The following is a 19,015-nucleotide window of genomic DNA, read 5'->3' on the forward strand; positions in this document are numbered from 1 at the left end:
TTGGCCCAGCCAATTCCAGTTTCCAACAATAGCTGCTACTACTGCAGCTACTTAGTATTAATATTACTCTTATTACTCTTTCTGGGTTGCGAAATAAACTTTTAACATATTTTCAGGCGAGAATGTAGCTGTGTAAACTTCAAATAACTTAAACATGTTATTGTTTGGCCTTTTTCAGTGTTTTATTTGTTCGTGAGTAAATCGGTTTGGCTGAGATGAAATTTATTAGATTAGATTAAATAAAACTTTAATAATCCCTCGGGAGGGTTCCTCCGGGGTTTTTACACGGCTGAATAAATGTCAAACAGAAAACTGATTAAACAGAAGTGTGAGATGGTCGAGAATCTACGCAAGCGTCCAGTTATATTTTATTTTATTTAGACAGCAAGGAGCAGACGGCAGAGGTGACGTAATTAAGAAGGCTAGACCCCCTAATTTCACAGTCGCTCATTTCCGATCTACCCGGCTTTCGGAGGACCCGGCCCACTTAGACCGCAAAGGCCGGGTCCCCAGGTGGACGCACCCTCTGAATTTGGACACCGGTGACATTAAACTTATTTTTCCCGATAAGTAAACACTGTAAAAACCCCTTTGAATGTCTCCCTAATTCTGAGGTCTCAAGGTTGGCAAGTATGTGCTTTGGCCCACATCAGTCTAAAACTGTATGTAACCATGAAAAAAGTGTTGCCATGTCCATCAGGACAGTATAGTATAGACAGTAGTATAGACTCCTTCACATAGTGGACATTGAGTTGTTGTGTGGGGCACCAGTAGTCCATGTCTGTTGCTGTAACAGTAGTTCATGTTTAGAATAAAAAGTCCCAGCTCACTGATTTGATCGGGACAATAGTGCCTAAAATGTTGCATAATTTTGCTGAGAGATCTTTTACTTTGTGGTAATCTTAGATGAGTAGTTAAAAACCACCAGGTCATTCAGTGTTCCCTTAGTGCTAATGTGTAAGAGATGTTGGTGTACTATAACTGAAGTAATGTTGTTAAGTCCTCAAAAGTCATATTCTTTAATTGTCATGACTGTATTTGAAGCTTTTTTTTTATTTTTGTATGATACCTGATTTATATGGAATATGGCTGAAGTAAACTAAACTCTAAAATCAGTCATTTTTTTAATAGTAATTTAACATTATATAATTCACATATAAAACTATGAATCGTAATTTTAAATGGTTTAAAAGCATGTAGAATAGCATATGTAGGCAAGTATATTTCTCCTTCTTTTTTTATCAAGAAGGAAAGACAAAAAGGAAAAAAAAAAAAGAAACAGCGCAGGGTTTGGTGGTTGAATCATCCGTCCCCACCAATGCCAAAACCAAATCTACGCCCTTGCTGCACTGGTCATTCCACTTTATTGTTATTGATATTTATATTTAAAAAGTGCAATTGTTGCAAACTTGGACAAATGACACTTTCAGGCGTGCATGAGTTCAGAATCGTTCTCTTTACTTGCTCATTTGCAACTGTAAATACATTGGTATTTTCCTACCAATGTTCATATTACAATATTCTGCACACTCGCATGCTCCTCCAACTAGTATTGTTGTGCATGGAGACTACCCTCTCGATCCCCTTATTAATCATTTGTGATGTGTAACCTGCAGTCAGCTGAGACTGAAGAAGTCACTTGGATGAGTGATGAAACGTTTCTCCCACAAAACACTACGTCCAGATGAACAGATTCAACTTTTGGAGATTTGCTTTCCTGGATGATTGAGAATGCATCAAGACGTAACAATGATAAGAATGCATGAAATTATGGAGGGGGGGGGGCAATATCTATTACAATACTTCCATCTGTGTCCACCTATTACATGAGTCCCACACAATGCTGTAATTTTCTGCTGCTCATTCCTGTGCAATGTCCCATCTACACCCCCCCCCCACGTCATATTTGTTTTCAAGATTTTCTTATTTAATCACTAGTGTACATATATTTATATTTATAGATACATATATATTTAGTCATCTTTTCTCTTTTACCACGTCTCTAATATTTTGCTCTTTACTATTTTTCTATTTATTTATTTTATTATATTTTCTTCTACTGTATCATGCTGCTGAGTGACTGCTGCTCGTCAAACACATTTCATTACAATGTTGACCCTTTGCTAACTTGCATATGACAAATAAAAAAAGCTGAAACTGAAAGATTTCAAGTCTCAGGAGGTTAAAAATAAGACTGCATTAAACCATTTCAAAACTTCATATCTTTATATCTTTAATGCGACCTTTAACCTCTACGATTCACCTGAAAAAAAAACAAACAAACCTGTTATGGAAAAAGATGGTTGCACAGTTACTTTGTTGAAGCACGTTTTAATCACAGTATTCTTGGGCACAAGTCTATCAGCACATCTTGACTCTGCAATATTTGCCCACAGTCAGATTATGAGGGCATCTGTTGTTCACAGCTGTTTTCAGGTCACTCCACAGATTTAGATTTAGGTCTGGATTGTCTCATTAAATTAAAAGGTGGTTCAACAAAGTATTAGTTTAAGGGTGGCCATACCAAGCTTTGTTGTAAAAGTTTTGTTCGTTTTTCACTTAAATTTTACAGGTTATAGGTTTCATCAAAGATTGGAAGAGTTTTGAAATCATTTATTGTGGTCTCATTTTTTTATTATGACAAAAACCTTTTCATCTTCATAGCACACAGTTCATACTGTAACATAAAGCAAAGCCTCAGTTTCTGGCTGTAAAAGTGAATCTTGATATAGACAAAGAAGAGCAGCTGTACCTTTAGTCTTTGATTTATTCTTCCTGTCTTTGATGATGATTGGTCCATAACTGATGTCTTCAGTTCTCACTGTTGCGTAGACTTCAGCTGGATCACTGTCTGCACAATAAAACACACAGAGAACATTTCAGGTCACAGCAGAGCAGATCATATGTAAACTGCTGCTAATGCTGCAGTAATATTTGTTGATGTTTTCTCCAAGGATTAAGATTTTTTTTTAATAGTTTAAAATAATTACAACCAATCAATCAATCAAGGCTTTATTCGCCACATGCAGGTATGCCCTGCAGTGAAATAGGTAGCGTTACAGAAAAAAACACTGAAATATACAATGGGAAAGTACAAGAGGAGAAAAAGAGACCTCTACTCATCCCCAACATCCTAGATGTGTAGGGGAGGGACAGAAAATATCTGAACGTGCAATCATGACAAGGTTTACAATTTTAAACACAACAATGACTTTTATCACAATCAGTCTTAACAGTCTCCATGGAAAACTGTTTTATCACTCATCCAAGTGACTTCCTCAGTGTCACGGATGAGCGATGAATGTATCTCCCACTGAAAACCATTGTGCCCAGTAGGGCTGGGCCATATCATAACATTCACGGTAATACCGGTATAATGTTAAGCAATGAAAAGATAATGAAATATAACGATATAAATAAATAGATGCACAGTGCCTTTGTTTTCATACACATATGGCGGAAAAAGCATGGCGCGACGGAGAATAAGTAGGGCGAAAGCCGATCATTGAATGAAACGGATGAACCAGAATTGGTTTATAAAAAGGTGCAAATTCAGTCGCGTGGAACTGGTTTAGCTTTTGTCCGTCAGATACACAACAAAGCATTATTTTTGGTGGAACATGCAAGTGGGTCATCGTTATTACCGTGTCTTTTGGAAAATAAGGCAAACTTAAAACCCTTTGATTTTCTGAACAATCGACAGTGCGCCTTATAATCCGGTGCGCCTTATGTATGAATTCTGGTTGTGCTTACTGACCTTGATCCAATTCTATGTGGTACACGGGGCTCAAAAATCTGTTAAAAATGTTTTTGTACCACTTTGGAAAACGATGAAGCCGAACCACTTGATGGTTTGTTGGAGAATTATGGCAACCGTAGTCAGGAGCCTCATGGAGTGATACTCACTGTGCTTCAACATAATATTACCGTATTGTGTGTATAACCTATTTTTAAGTTTTGTGGATATTATACATGGTTATGCTCAGGATATGTCGGCCCATTTCCACTGGAAATGCCTTTTGGTTAAACTTTGCACATAAAAAACAGCTGCTTGTTTAAGTGTAAATACATTGATTTTTTGTTGTTGCACTTATAAAGTTGTGGAGTTGTAAAGTATTTTGTCTAGTGTCAGTTATGTCATCAGTTATATCGTTATCGCAAATTTTCAAATATATATTGTGATAAATATTGTTGGCCATAATGCCCTGCCCCAGTGTCCAGTTAAAGTCAATTGAGTTTTTTAAGGACAGTTAGATGCTGTGTTCATGAGGACGATGGGTTTTCATTTGCTGTATTGTATTATTATTGTAATGTCCTCCATACAAATATTCTACTACTGAAGAATTATATCTGTTTTTTAAAAGAAAAATGTAAATAATTAATTAATAAATAATAATAAAAAAATGTAATAATTAATAAAATTGAAATGTTGACCATGTCAGTGTTTGCTGGTTGCTTCCTGGGTGACTAAGAAAAAAAAAGAGCTAAAAGTCTTCAGTCTCAAACACAAACATCCTGCACTGAAGCTTCTCTGTGGTTTAAAGACACTGAATGATGCTCCGGCTGTTTTTAGGTTGAAGTTGTATTTTAATCTTTAACCTTTGTTTTCTTGAGCGAACACCGTTGTGTTTCAATTAACCACAACCAAACTGGAACAAGTCAAATTTTCTATTTGAAACCTTTGTGAAACCCACAGAACCACAGGAGGAAAACATCTGAGACCAAACATTTATTAATCCTGCAGAGAAACTGCTGTGGGAACAACAGCCAACAAACATCAAGTGAAGAACTGACTTCTAGTAAGTAGTTCTGGGTCATCAGAGTTTAATTCAGTGATAAAAAGACATAAAACATATAAAAATCTTGAACATGTGGATGTCCTCTGGCCTGAGGTACTGGGGGGACCAGTTAGGGACCAGCAGCTGGACGTCAGTGGTTGGACTGGTGGACTACTTCAGTGAAGAGTAGATGACGTCTGGCTCTGGTTTAAAGTCTGAACACAAACACACACAGTTCAAACAACAGGAAACATGATTACAAGCTTTGTAGTTCAATCAAGACCTCCAATCTCCACCTTTTTGCATCACACACAGTCCCAGTTCAGACTTTACTGGGAACCAGCTCAGATACAAATCACAGAGCTTCTATAAATGCTCTAAGTCTCTTCCTGTCCTCCTGCTCTGCTCTGTGCATCTTGATGTGTCTTATCCTCCAAAAGTCTCATCTTGAGCTCTGAGTCATGGTGTGGTTAGCTTAGCTTAGCATGATGTCTGTAAACAGGGTGAGCAGCTAGCTTGTCTCTGTCCACAGTCACAGATAAAGAGCAGCTGTACCTGGGCCTCCTTGTTCTGATGGTTGTTTGTCCATAACTGATGTCTTCAGTTCTCACTGCTGAGTAGACCACAGCTGAATCAGTCTCTGTGCAATAAACACATTAAAATTACTGCAGGTACAACTGCAACAGGACTGTGATATTATTAGGTCATCTTTTCAGTTTTTTTTGTCTGCTGTGAGCACAAAGAACCGGGTTTAGTTTCAGAGAAAAAGTCAGGTGGACGAGCACAAAGCTGCATCTTCTTCCAGTGCACACTGACAGTCTTCAGCACAGAGCTCAAAGCAAACATGTTCTCACAGCATGAAGACGATTATTAACCAAACCAGAACACACTGCAGTGAGAAGCTCATCAGCTTCACACTAACTCCAGTCTAAAGGAAGCTGCTGTGGTTTTACCTGCAGAAACAGTATAATAAAAATATTGAAAGAGTGAAAACACAGAGTTCAGGATTGTTGCTCTGTTCACCCTTTTTTATGTCTCATAGTAACAAATTCCAACACCTTGTGTATGAAAACCAGACGACACACATCTGGGCCTCATCTGAGTTATTTTTGTCATTTATCGCTCAGCGAGAGCCAAAGGTATAAAACTTTGTAAAAATGAACTAAAGTTTTTCAAACAGCGCAGAGACGTCAGTGAGAGTTGTTGGTTTAATAAATATATGAAATACAGGAGCAAGTGACCCACAAGAGAGCTGTGAGTGTCCATCATCAGGATAAAGGTTTAATATTTCAGAATGTCATCAGAGGCAGAGCCAGACATTTTATACACCTGGGACTAAAGCCCTAAAGGGTAATACGCATGTGGGATGGGGTGTGTGTGTGTGTGTGTTAGAAATGACGGAAAGATTTATTAGGCTCTGTTTTGACTTTTGTTCTAAAAAAACAACAACTTACTATCGGAAAAAATATATATCACATATGCAGGACATCTTAAACTAGTTTTTGAATTAAGCAGCAAGGGAGAACAAAGTCGGGCTGTATCAAGACACGAGGACTGAACCCCAATTCAACCAGACCCAGAACTGATCCGGAATTTAAAAAAAAGACTACAACAGTTCAAAATCAGGACTTCTTTAGGACTTAACCAAGACAGAACCAGAATAACTATTTAGCCTTGTTGTGCAAATAAGCCTGCATAACTTAATAAATATAGAATTTGAAAAATAAACCTAAAAAGTTACACTAGGTACAAGATACATGTTCTGATTAGTTTTGGTAAACAACCATTTGACTAACATGTCTGTCTCACCTGCTCTTGTTCCATCTCTGTTCTGTCCTCATTCACCTCTCTCTCCCTCTTTGTGCTGACAATCAAGCCAAACACCAACATCATATATTTACATATTCACATACTCTTGAGATCAAAACACAAACACTTTTTAATGGTAAAACATCAAATCAGACAAAATGTTTATTTTTTAGATTGATATATATATTAACAAAAATTGTTAACTTTAAGAGTAAAGAGAGAAACTTTCTGTATTTCTTCATTGTAAATGGCACCAAATTGTATTCAAACTGAGCCACACTTATGGATCTCCACAATTCTTTTCCTGGTGTTTTGGTTGACATCTCTTGATTGTCCCATGTCAAAGAAACAGGCTCTGTGTTTTGCCTTATATGCATCCACAGGTGTGCCACCAATTTACTCACATGGACTCTACTAACCAATCAGAAACTTCTTCAGCTCAGAATGGAATCGTCTGGAGTTTTCTTATTAATTAACAATAAACTTAGTGTACATGTACTCCTAAATTTGATGAAAGTGATAATAAATAGACAGCTCTGTCTCTCTCTTTATTCTGACATTTAACTAATTCAAAAGATATTTAAATATTTATTTATCCAAAACAAAAAAGTTTGTGATAAATATTGCGGCTCAAGAGTTGTGTGTTCGTCTTGTAATTGGAAGGCTGCCGGTTTGAGCCCCGGCTCGGACAGTCTCGGTCGTTGTGTCCTTGGGCAAGACACTTCACCTACTGCCTACTGGTGATGGTCAGAGGTGCCGATGGCGCGATATGGCAGCCTCGCTTCTGTCAGTCTGCCGCAGGGCAGCTGAGGCTACAACTGTAGCTGAAGTGTTTTATTTCTGTCAGAAACAGGATGCTGGACGCCTGCAGAGCTGTTAGCTTCAGTTAACCACAGACCACAAACACACAGTCCAGCTCACAGTGAACAACACTCAGTAAGGACAGAGTTAAACACACATGATATTCACACAGTCAGAAACAGTCTTCATGAACATGTTTCTTGTTTTAGCCATTATCCTAAATCTAAGTAAATTATTTGAAGGGTCAAAGGTCAGAGGAAATGTCCTCATCATCCAAACTCATGAAAACTGTCACTCCGACTTTAAATTAATGTTTCTTCACCAAAGTCCTGACAGAAGAAAATCTAACCACTCAGCAGCCATGTTGGTGACACATGTGGGCAGATGTTTGGGCAGTTACTTTGAAGCCTGCATTTAAAAGCTGATGAATAAAATGCAAACACAGAGGCTTCAAAATGACGAATCTCAAACCATCAGGTGGTGTCACAGTGCCTACACCTGTCTTTTGCTTAGATTTGATGGAGCAAACATCATAGTGATAAATACATTTACTGCATCTGTACTACAACAAAAAGCAGCTGAAACTGTTGTGAACTTCAACATGAGTCACAATCATGTTTCACTGTTTCAGAGGTGTTGATTGGTTCTTTGGGACCTTTACCTCATGGAGAAAACACTGAAGTCATTCAGAGAGAGAAGTGTGCACTGAACAAGCAAAGAAACTGAAACAGCAGCAGAAGAAAAAGAAGATTATCTACAGAACATCTGGACTCGAGTGAGAAAATAAAAATAAAACATGAAGATTTGACATCAAAGTTGATGTGAACACAGTGTAGCTGAAAAGAAGAGACAAGAAAAAGGAAGCAGCTGGAAGAAAAGCAAGACAAATAAGAAAGAAACTCTACCTGTTGTTTCTCTTCTTTCCTCTTGTTTACCTGCTGAAATAAACCAAAGTACCGTAATTGTCGGGCTATAAGCCGCTACTTTTTGCACAAGCTTTGAACCCTGCGGCTTTTAGTCAGGTGCGGCTTTTCTAAGGATTGTCCATGATTTTTGTGACATCGTAAGACGATTTGTTTTGTTTGTTCCGCTGTTCTACGGCACTACGTTGCCTGGCGGAAGGATCGGGGTTCAAGAGTGGTATGTTGGTCATATGTCCGTCCGACAGGCAACATAGTGCCGTACGAAGTAGCGCGAAAAACAAACTTCAAAGTAGCGCTACGCGTTCAGTGGGAGGCGTGGATGATGAGCGGCGATAAACTTGCGAAAAGCAAGTTATGCCCAACTCCACCAGTGGATTCTGACAGCGTGGAAAAGTGTGAAAACATCCACGATCACCAACGGATTTCGAAGGGCTGGACTGCTGCATGATGGAGAGGAGGACACCACCACGGCCCTTCTGAGGGTGTTCGACTCAGACACTGACAACGAGGATTTCTTTGGTTTTGAAAGTGACAACAAAGTAGAGAAGCGGAGAGTGGATGACGAAGCCATCCTGAGCCTGTTCGTATCCGACACTGGAGAAGAGGACTTTGGTGGTTTTAGTGCGCAGGAAGATGGTGGTGAATGACTGACCTAAAAGGTTGGCTGAATCTATTTTTCTGGTGCGCTGTAGGTTATTGTTATGTACTACATTTGTTACTCATTTATGAAGCACAGTACATGTTTCGTACTTGTAATTACCAGTACTTGTACATATACCTAAAAAGTTATGCAAATATGTACCCGTAACTTGTTTTTCAAAATATTAATAAAAGAGATGTGTCTCCAAACAGCCATCTCTTTCCTGACAATTCCCTTTGTGCATATTCTCTTACATATGATAAATCAACATTGAAACACCTGCGGCTTTTAGTCAGGTGCGGCTAATGTATGTACAAAACAGGATTTTCCCCTGATTTTAGCTTGTGCGGCTAATATTCAGGTGCGCTTTGTAGTCCGGGAAATACGGTAAACAAACATCATCATTTTAATATCATTTAAGAATCTAAAAGGACCAAATGATGACACGTTTACAGAATCAATAAACAATATCACAAATATGTACAAACCTGCAAGTTTCCCGTGAACACATCATCTCACCAGCAGAACCAGTAACACCAGTAGAACCACAACACAGACTGATCCAACAGACAACACAGAGAGAACAGGAGCAGAGATGGATGTAGGTGGAGGTGTGGTGGTGTGTTTGTCTAAAATAAAGCAAACACTGTCATTAAGTTGTCGTCACATTGTGAATGTTGAAAGCTGCAGAAACACAGACAGGTGAGTGTGTCACCTGTGACAGTGATCCAGCTGGATGGAGACTCTCCATGACCGCTGATGTCACACTTGTAGAGGCCTTCATCAGACCTGGAAACATGCTGGATGGTCATGTGACCTGTAGGCTGCTTCCTGATGAGGGAGCCATCTTTATAGAAAGCAGCTGGGAGGTTGGAGGGAGTGGTCTTTGGCTGTGTCCGAATTCAGGGGAAGGATGCTTAAAATGCCATATTTGGAGGCAATGACGTCACAGCGACGCGACGAGGACTGTCCGAATTCAAAGAGCACTCAAAATGTGGCGACAAATGTGTCCTACTTTTCCGCGAATTTGAGGGTTAGTTGTGTCCGAATTCAGGGGAAGGATGCGCCAATGCCATATTTGGAGGCAATGACGTCACGGCGACCCGACGAAGGCTGTCTGAATTCAAAGAGCACTCAAAATGTGGCGACAAATGCGTCCTACTTTGCCCTGAATTCTAAGGATGGTCTGATGTATCCTTCATGTCCTACTATATCCCAGGATTCATTGCGGGTCATAGAGGAGATTTGTTTCTGATAACGATGGTGGTCGAAGCAGGAGAGGAAAACACTTTCATATGTAAGTATATGAAAATCTGGTTGTACAAAAGTTAAATTGTTATATCGGTCGTTTTGTTAAGCTTTGGGCATCTGCATAGACATGTTTCTTTTCTTTAAAATAACCGTAAACCAGCTTGTATCGGGGGTCCCGCGATTTTTCATGTATTGCCGCTTACATACAGCTAATTTTGATTTTTTCGAATTGGTGATATGTTGTGGGAAACAAAGACCAAACGGCTTAATTTATTAAAACGAGGAGAAAACGATCACCTCTTCACTGGGGTGAAGAATTGGGCCGCTACGGCGTGGAGGTACAAGAATAAATCAATGTACACATCATATTCATATGAGTACGGTCCTATTAGCCCTCATGCTCTACAGCAGCGGTCCCCAGCCTTTTTGCGCCACAGACCGGTTTATGTCAGACACGGAGCGGCCTTTAAGGTATCGCGGATAAATACAACCACATAAAATGATCCGACCAAGACAAAAACTGTGGTATTTTGTAAATATAATAATAAACGTGAATGTACTGTGTAACTGTGTAACTTTATTAGAAGCGTCCTCCTGAAAATGCGCCAATATTGACAGTAACATCCTCCTCTCTGCCACTTAATGCTCTCTGGTCGCTATGGTAACGTGTAAATATTTCTTTCAAAATAAGACACACAACTACAACAAGGGAAAGACTCAGGGAAACCGAGTTAACGATAAAACCCCTGAAAACCATAAATTTCACACCGGAGCCTCAACTCTCGTGGCCCGGTACCAAACGACTCACGGACCGCTGCTGTACAGAACCTGTGATGTCCAGACGGTATTCCTCTGGTGTTCTGCTGTGAAAACCTTTGGGCTTAGGGATTAACATAGTTGCCATGGTGTCCTTTCTTCTCTTATTTGTTGTGTGTGATCAGGACAATTCTGGAGAGGATGGGCCTGCAGGGGAAAGTCACCCCCTTGCAGGCCAGAAGACATGAGATAACTTTAAAGAATACAAAGTACGTATGTGTGTTATCAAGAAGATAATTCTCAAGAACACAAGTTAATAAATGTGCAATTACTAAGAGTTGTTGTGGTGTTTTTATTTGCCTGCTGTCATTTTTGATTTCCTCTGCCTTTAGGATTGCAAGTATCCAGGCTCAGGAGAGGGGGTCAGTGGGAAGCCCACTGCTGCTACTTGGCCCTGGTTTGCCCTCATGGATGAGGTGATAGGACAGATGCCTTCCATTAAGCCTCCTGTCCTAATTTCCTCTCTCCCTGAGGACACTCCAGGGCCAAGCACAGCAGTGGGTGACCAAAACGACAGCGATGACGAAGCGGCTCAGCCACCCACGACAGGGAGAAAGAGGAAAAGAGACGGGGATGATGAGCTGCTAGACCTCATCAGAGAGGACATGAGGCAGCAAAGAGAGGCTGAGGAGAGGAGAGCAGGGAGAGGACGGACAGACTGTTTTCACTTCTTGAAAGATTAGTTCCCAAATGAGTTATGTATTGAGAAATTTATTTATTTGAATATATTTGTTACATTGTTATATGTGTTGCATTAGTTTAAAGGTTTTATGTTATTAATAAATTGATTCAAACAAACAGTAATTGTCACTGAACTCAATTTTTTATTTACAGGCATTTGTAACACGTATAAACATAACGCTAACTTTGAACAATATTACTTGGATATTTATTTGATAGCAATAAAGTAAATAACAATAACAATTAAACAAGAATATTTCAAATACACAGTATGTAAAGATGGAAAAACAATATTTTCAGTTGTTCACACAGCATTAACCTGAGTGACCTGTTCCTGGACCGTTTCTTTAACAACTGTAATAGATTACAGGAAGTCTCTGGCAGTGTTGCTGAATCTGCCCGAGCAAGATCAGACATGGATGAGCTGCAACTGAGACCTGTGGTTTGTCTTTTCTGGTGGGCGAGTGGAGAATCACACAGGGTGGTCTGCAAAGAGAGCTTCAGGATGCTTCCTCCCACTGTCCACTGCATCGTCCATCCACAGGGTTTGCAGGGCTGGCTCACTCATGGCTGCCACACCACTAAGATGTTTACAGAGATATGCAAGCAGGAGATGGTGGATGCTATATTATTAGTATAATACTTGTAACTCTGTAGCAGACAACAGTTTGATAAAGTGCTATGTAAAAAAACAAACAAACAAAAGATTAGATTCTATACGTTTCAAAGATATTTAGTTTATATATTTTATATGATACAGTACATGTGTGAGAATGACCGATGTTGTGGCAAAAAATGATCGTCTGCCAAAAACTGATTTCCATTTTTTGCCCTAAACTGATTGCTTGTATTTAACCTGCCATGAATAACTTGTTGGTCTATAATATGTGAAACATGTCAAATGTGTCCCTCATTAATGATATCAAGTCACCTGCCACCAGCAACATTCCTGTAACAAGGTAGAAGCTGCAATCAGTTTTTGGCAGTGACCTTTATATATCCTTTATTTATCCAGTTAAAAAAAAATCTTATTGACATTAGAAATTTATTTTTAGGAGAAATCTGGCCAAGAGGACAGCAGACAGCGCAACAAATATATCAATTGTACCTACATTATAACCAGAGTTATAAAGATACTTGAACAACAGGTAATTATTGTATATATAAAACCCCTTAGTAAACCATGTTCACCGAAGTCTATTTACCAATATACATGAAGATGTTTCACATATTACACTCGGAAACATTGGAAATCAGTTTTGGCAGGCGAACACTTTTTTGGCACAACGCCGGCAATATTTCAATTATCCGTGTAATTAGCTAAGTAATTCCTAAATGCGTGTAGATTAAAGGAAATTATTTTACCTGGATATGATTGTCTCTGATGAGCCTAAGGTACAAAACGTGCGGGCGGCGACGATAAGGTTTTTCTAGCTCCTTGAGAAATAAAATTGTCCAAACAACGGAGCGACATTTCTGGGTCCATTTTAAAGTTTTCGCGCTGTGGCGCTAGCGTCCGGAAAAACACGCAAGTAAGGGCGGAGTTGAAGGCTAGGAGGCTGTCCACAGCCCATCTGTTATGTTGGATACTCATTGTTTGTTCAATAAAGTTTCTATGGAGAAAAAAAGGGGGCTGTCCAGGCCTTCTCACTTCCTGACTACCCGTCCGTCTAAGGACACTACCTTGTGACGTAGGTAGGTAGTGTCCTTATGAGCATCCTTCCCCTGAATTCGGACACAGCCTTTGTTTTACAGAGCAGAGTGACGTCATCTCCCTCCATCACAGGGAGGACAGGACTCTGCAGGATCACTGATCCACCTCAACACAGAGACAAACTACAGCATTTCATCCATTTACACACAGCTTCATCAACACTAACTCCACACACTCAGCTTACCAGTGACTGTCAGGTTAACCATGTTACTGATGGGACCCTCTCTGGACTCACACCAGTAAACTCCACCATCCTGTAGGTACATGTACCTGATCTTACAGGAAGAACCAGCTGGTTCTCCCCCCCCCCCCCCCCCAATCTCCACACTGAGTCCTCTGTTCTTTGCTTGTGTTTCTCCTCAGAGTCCATCCAGCAGAGCTGTCGTCCTCCTCACAGCTCAGAGACACAAAGCCTCCTTCAAAGAACTGAGAGCTGCTGGGACTCACAGTCAGACGAGCTGTGAGCAGGGGCGGAGCGGGGGGGGGGGGGCGTGGCTTACTGGGCTTAAGCCCGGGTTGTTTTTTCAGAAGCCCGGGGTCTTTTGGAGTGTAATTTTTTCATAGTTGGATGCCTGTCTGACAACTGTATAAAACAAAAAACTACACACAATATTCGAAGCATGTAGTGCACACTGTGGGAATTTACGACTGTGCGTAAATCCCCCCTAATATTGGTATGATCCGAGCTCAGGCACTAAGCGACTGAGCGAGGGGGCGGGGCAGCTGCTGCCTGCGAGTGCGCTGAGAGAAACGGAGCCAGGCAGACAGAGGAGAGTTGAAGTTTGACCAGGTACCAAAGGAAATCATTCGTACCGTACAAATAATGTAAATATGACGGTTTATCATGAAAGATTGATATCAAACTGATCACTTGACCCATATTACATTACTTGCTCTTCAAGTGAATCAACAAATGGCGAAATGAAAAGCCGACAACAACAATGCTGTTTTTTTTTTTTTTTTTTGTTAGAGAGTCTTAGCTTACATGTATGTTTATTTCATATTTTCAGTTGTTACCCTCCACGGCTAAATAAATGGGTTTCAGTAATGTACTGATATACAAGAATGGACATAAGGAGCTTCTTTCAAAGAAAAAACTCTGGTAGATGTTATTTTATATATTATGCTTTGTATGTTGTTCAGTATATTTCTATGCAAAACAAGAGGAATTTCAATACACAGCAGTATATTCACAGTTTAAACCAGATATTTACATACACTTTATGGAAAACACAAGAACATTTTTTTACTGTACAACGTCAATTTAGAGTAAACTTGTTTTGTTTTGGATAAATAAATATTGAAATATCTTTTGAATTAGTTAAATGTCAGAATAAAGAGAGACAGAGCTGTCTATTTTTTATCACTTTCATCAAATGTAGGAGTACATATACACTAAGTTTATTGTTAATTAATAAGAAAACTCCAGACGATTCCATTCTGAGCTTAAGAAGCTTCTGATAGGTTAGTAGAGTCCATGTGAGTAAATTGGTGGCACACCTGTGGATGCATATAAGGCAAAACACAGAGCCTGTTTCTTTGACATGGGACAATCAAGAGATGTCAACCAAAACACCAGGAAAAGAATTGTGGAGATCCATAAGTGTGGCTGAATTTTGAATACAATTTGGTGCCATTTGCAATGAAGAAATACAGATAGTTTCTCTCTTTACTCTTAAAGTTAACAAATATGTTTTTTATATTTATCAATCTAAAAAATAAACATTTAGACTGATTTGATGTTACAATTAAAAAAGTGTTTGTGTTTTGATCTGAAGAGTTTGTAAATATCTGGTTTCAACTGTATATTTGATGATTGTCAGCACAAAGAGGGAGAGAGAGGAACAGAGAGGGGGAGAGAGGAGCAGAGGGGGGGAGAGGAGCAGAGGGGAGAGGAGCAGAGGGGGAGAGAGGAGCAGAGGGGGAGAGAGGAGCAGAGAGGGAGAGAGGAGCAGAGGGGTGAGAGAGGAGCAGAGAGGGGGAGAGAGGAGCAGAGGGGTGAGAGAGGAGCAGACAGGGGGAGAGAGGAGCAGAGGAGGAGAGAGGAGCAGAGGGGAGCAGAGGGGTGAGAGAGGAGCAGAGAGGGGGAGAGAGGAGCAGAGAGGGGGATGGAGAATGAGGACAGAACAGAGATGGAACAAGAGCAGGTGAGACACACATGTTAGTCAAATGGTTGTTTACCAAAAGTATCACCGTATCATAGGTACTCATGTATCTCGTACCTAGTGTTTCTTTTTAGGTTTGTTATTTTTCAAATTCTATATTTATTAAGTTATGCAGGATTGTTTGAACAACAAGGCTAAATAATTACATAAACTTTTCTGAATCTAAATAGTGGACTTTGGTAGAATTAAAAAAAATAAGTGTAGTGCAGGTCTATGATGATTTTTAGTGCTACTGTCATCTAGTTCTGATTCTGGTTCTGTCTTGATTAAGTCCTAAGTAGTCCTGATTTTGAACTGTTGTAGTCCTGTTTTAATTCTGGATCAGTTCTGGGTCTGGTTGAATTGGGGTTTAGTCCACGTGTTTTTCCCTATATGAAGTCAATCTGTTTTGAACAAAACTCAAAACAGAGCCAATTAATCTTTCAGTCATTTCTACCCCCACCCCCCCAAAGAAAAAAAAAAATCCCACATGCATACTACCCTTTAGGGCTAAGCCCCAGGTGTTTCAAATGTCTGGCTCCGCCTCTGGCTGTGAGGGTTAAAATGAAAAACTGATGATCTGTTAGACTTTACATTGTGAAACATGAACCCAATCAGGTCATATCAGTGAGCATTTATCAGGTTTAAACTGTGACAGAAGAAGGTTACTGACCTTGGTTTGTTGTGCAGCTCAGCAGTGAGATCAGAACTAAAGAGAAATGACACTCAGGCTGATTTGAGGTGAACATAAAGAACAACTCCACACAAACAGCTGACAAACACACAAACTCATCTCTTTGATATATCTGCTCATTTTCTGTTTGATGCCAGAAAAAAATGCAATAAAGTTTTACAAAAGACTAAAAGAAGAAGAAGAAGAAGAAAGAGCATCATTCATCCTTTTCATTCATGTTTCATCTTTTCTTGAGGAAAATGTGGAGTCCAGCTGTCAGTGGTTGAACTGTGACATGTTACTGATCAGCTGCAAGTTTTCTGTGGCAAGAAACAGATTTTAAAGAGTCTCTGCTCCTTCTTATTTAAAGAACTCTTTACACCATCATTATTGTTACTGTAGGTGCACTGGCAGCACTGTGGAGATATAGAGAAAAATGTGCACTAATTATAAATATTACTGTTACACTGTCCCACTGTGTTGCTATAATGAGTGAATGATTTGAGCTTTTCACTGCCTGCTGTGTTTCCTCGACTCCTGAGCAAAGATAAAGAGTCAGTTCAGACCTGCAGTTGGTCCTCGTGGTGTTTTGAACTTGAATTCAGCCTGATTTGTTTTTCATGTCTTCTCCTCCATCATCAGTTATCAGGAGAGCAGACAGTCAAAGTACAAGAATTCAAACAAACACAGAGATTCTACTTACAGAGCAGACACAGCACAGATGTTTCCTTCATCGTCCTTCTCACTCATTTGAGCTTTTTTTCATTTCTGTCACTGACACCAAGTAAAGCCCGCCCTCTTCCTCTGAGCACCAGCTTTCTATTGGTTCAAAGACAGAGGTGGGGAATAAATTCTAGAATAAGAAAAAAGTGATTAAAATGCCTCTAACATTTATCAATTCTCACAGATGAAAAGAAATAAAATTCAAATGTTCTCTGTTCTCAGTGATCTGTAGTTTGGTTGATGAACAAATCCATTTCCACGCTGTTGGAGCTTAGACAGTTTAGGTCATATTTAAGTATTTTGTTAAGATCTTTAATTTGAGTTTCTAGTTATAATCTTGATGGTTTTATGTTGCAATGTAAAATAATACGCTCCACAAATGTGTCCTGCTTTGTTAATCTATTGGCTTGTTGCAAAGTGTTGGTAGGTGTTGGAAGCAGGTGTGTGAAGCACGAGGGGTGATGAAAGGTTGAGCAAGTAAGCAGAACGTGGAGCAACAGTTTTATGATTGTTGTTTAGTTAGAACAGAACAGAAATGTAAACAGAGCGCTTGAGGCTTTTGTTTTGTACTTTTGGTTTGTATGGAGCAAATAAATGTTTTCTTTTTTAACATTTGCCTCGTTTTTGAGACATAAAAGTATACAAGCCATCTAAGAGAGGCACTAGTCAGAAACTTTACGTCCTGCAGAAGCGACAAATAAGGACTGAAGATTGCCCCTACACATGTAGTAGACGTCCCCCTCAGTGAGAGAGGCAGATATGAGCTGAAACACAGGAATCAAACCAGGGACGCTGCTGTTATGGAGCTGAACTGGAACCATTCAGACACTGAGGCCCTCTGAACACATTTTAATTACAGCTGTGCAGAGACACACTGACTGACTGGAACACTATGATTCACATTTTACATTAACACCATCCTCACACATGGTTTAAATATGGCCACTAGAGAGAGATGTTGGACTTTAAATGCTAACATACAAACAGATCATCAGTGATGCTTCCTCATTGTGATGACTCCTCCCACTCTGCTTTTTTCTTCCTTTCCTCTTTCTCATTTCCTACCTGGCACCCTTAAGCCTTGATTCCTCTCCTCAGCTCTCGTTTTCGGATTTTTCAGGATTTTCTAATTTCTCTAATTTGTCCCCTTGTCTCCTCTGTTTCCTGCCTTTGACCTGATTGCCTTTAATAAAAAAAAGTATAATATCTTGACATCCTAATAAGCCCCACGCCCCTGGTACCGGGGGCAAAAAGGAGGAGATCACGTTTAATCGGTTATAACACGGGATGAGAAATTTAAGTCCAGACATGTGTGGTATCCACAGAAACCTCAGAATCTCAGCTAAAATGCTATATAAACCATTTCTACAACCACCAAACACACCGAAAACAAGCCGTGATTAAACGCATAACAAACAAAACCGAACCAGAAATTCTTCAGACTTCATGTAACCGGCTAAAGATAGGTGGTTAGCTTCCAGGGCTATCACTGACTCCACACACCAAGTTTCACCACGATCAGACCAAAATTCACTGAATGAGCCGCAAAAGAAAACCATAAAAACACACAGCGGCGCAAATGCGCTAAGACAGAAATTGGCTTACCGTCCCGATTTCCTCCGCTATTTTCGCCGGTAGCCGGTAGCCACGTGATTACCAGTAGTTACCATGCCTACCTAGCCACATCAGAGCAGTTTTCCGTCTACAACCTCCATTTTAGACCCACCTACAGAGACTTGACTGGACAGACACCACATGCAGTAAATTTGGGCCTACGTGGGTTTTGGCATTACAACGTCTGATTGGTTGAAGTGACGTGAACGCGGCATCGTTACTTTGAATCTATTGGCTCAAACGATTAAAAAGAAGTGTCAATCACTCAAATTGACCAAAAGAAACCAAAGTTACAGCCCCTCGGAGTTTAAAGGGCCAGAGGCCAATCAAACGCTCTATGCGCACTGCAGAAAAGGGCCATTGCCATGTAAATGTATGGTTAATTCTTCAAAAATATATAAAAACATTTTTAGGCCTGTTAATAAAATTTATTAATTTCTGCTCTTTA

General features: G+C 39.9%; 1 long non-coding RNA gene across 1 annotated transcript; it reads right to left on the minus strand.

The window, feature by feature from the left end:
- Nucleotides 1-4,744: 4,744 nt before the first annotated feature.
- LOC112844904 (uncharacterized) lies at nucleotides 4,745-9,501 on the minus strand. Its single transcript, XR_003217666.1, has 3 exons — nucleotides 9,440-9,501; nucleotides 8,294-8,326; nucleotides 4,745-5,418 (listed from the first exon to the last, which is right to left on the minus strand). It is a non-coding gene; the product is annotated as an uncharacterized LOC112844904 (long non-coding RNA).
- Between the last annotated feature and the right edge of the window lie 9,514 nt (nucleotides 9,502-19,015).

The sequence above is a fragment of the Oreochromis niloticus genome, unplaced genomic scaffold, assembly GCF_001858045.2.
Source record: "Oreochromis niloticus isolate F11D_XX unplaced genomic scaffold, O_niloticus_UMD_NMBU tig00002041_pilon, whole genome shotgun sequence".
In the NCBI taxonomy this organism is placed as follows: Eukaryota; Metazoa; Chordata; class Actinopteri; order Cichliformes; family Cichlidae; genus Oreochromis; species Oreochromis niloticus.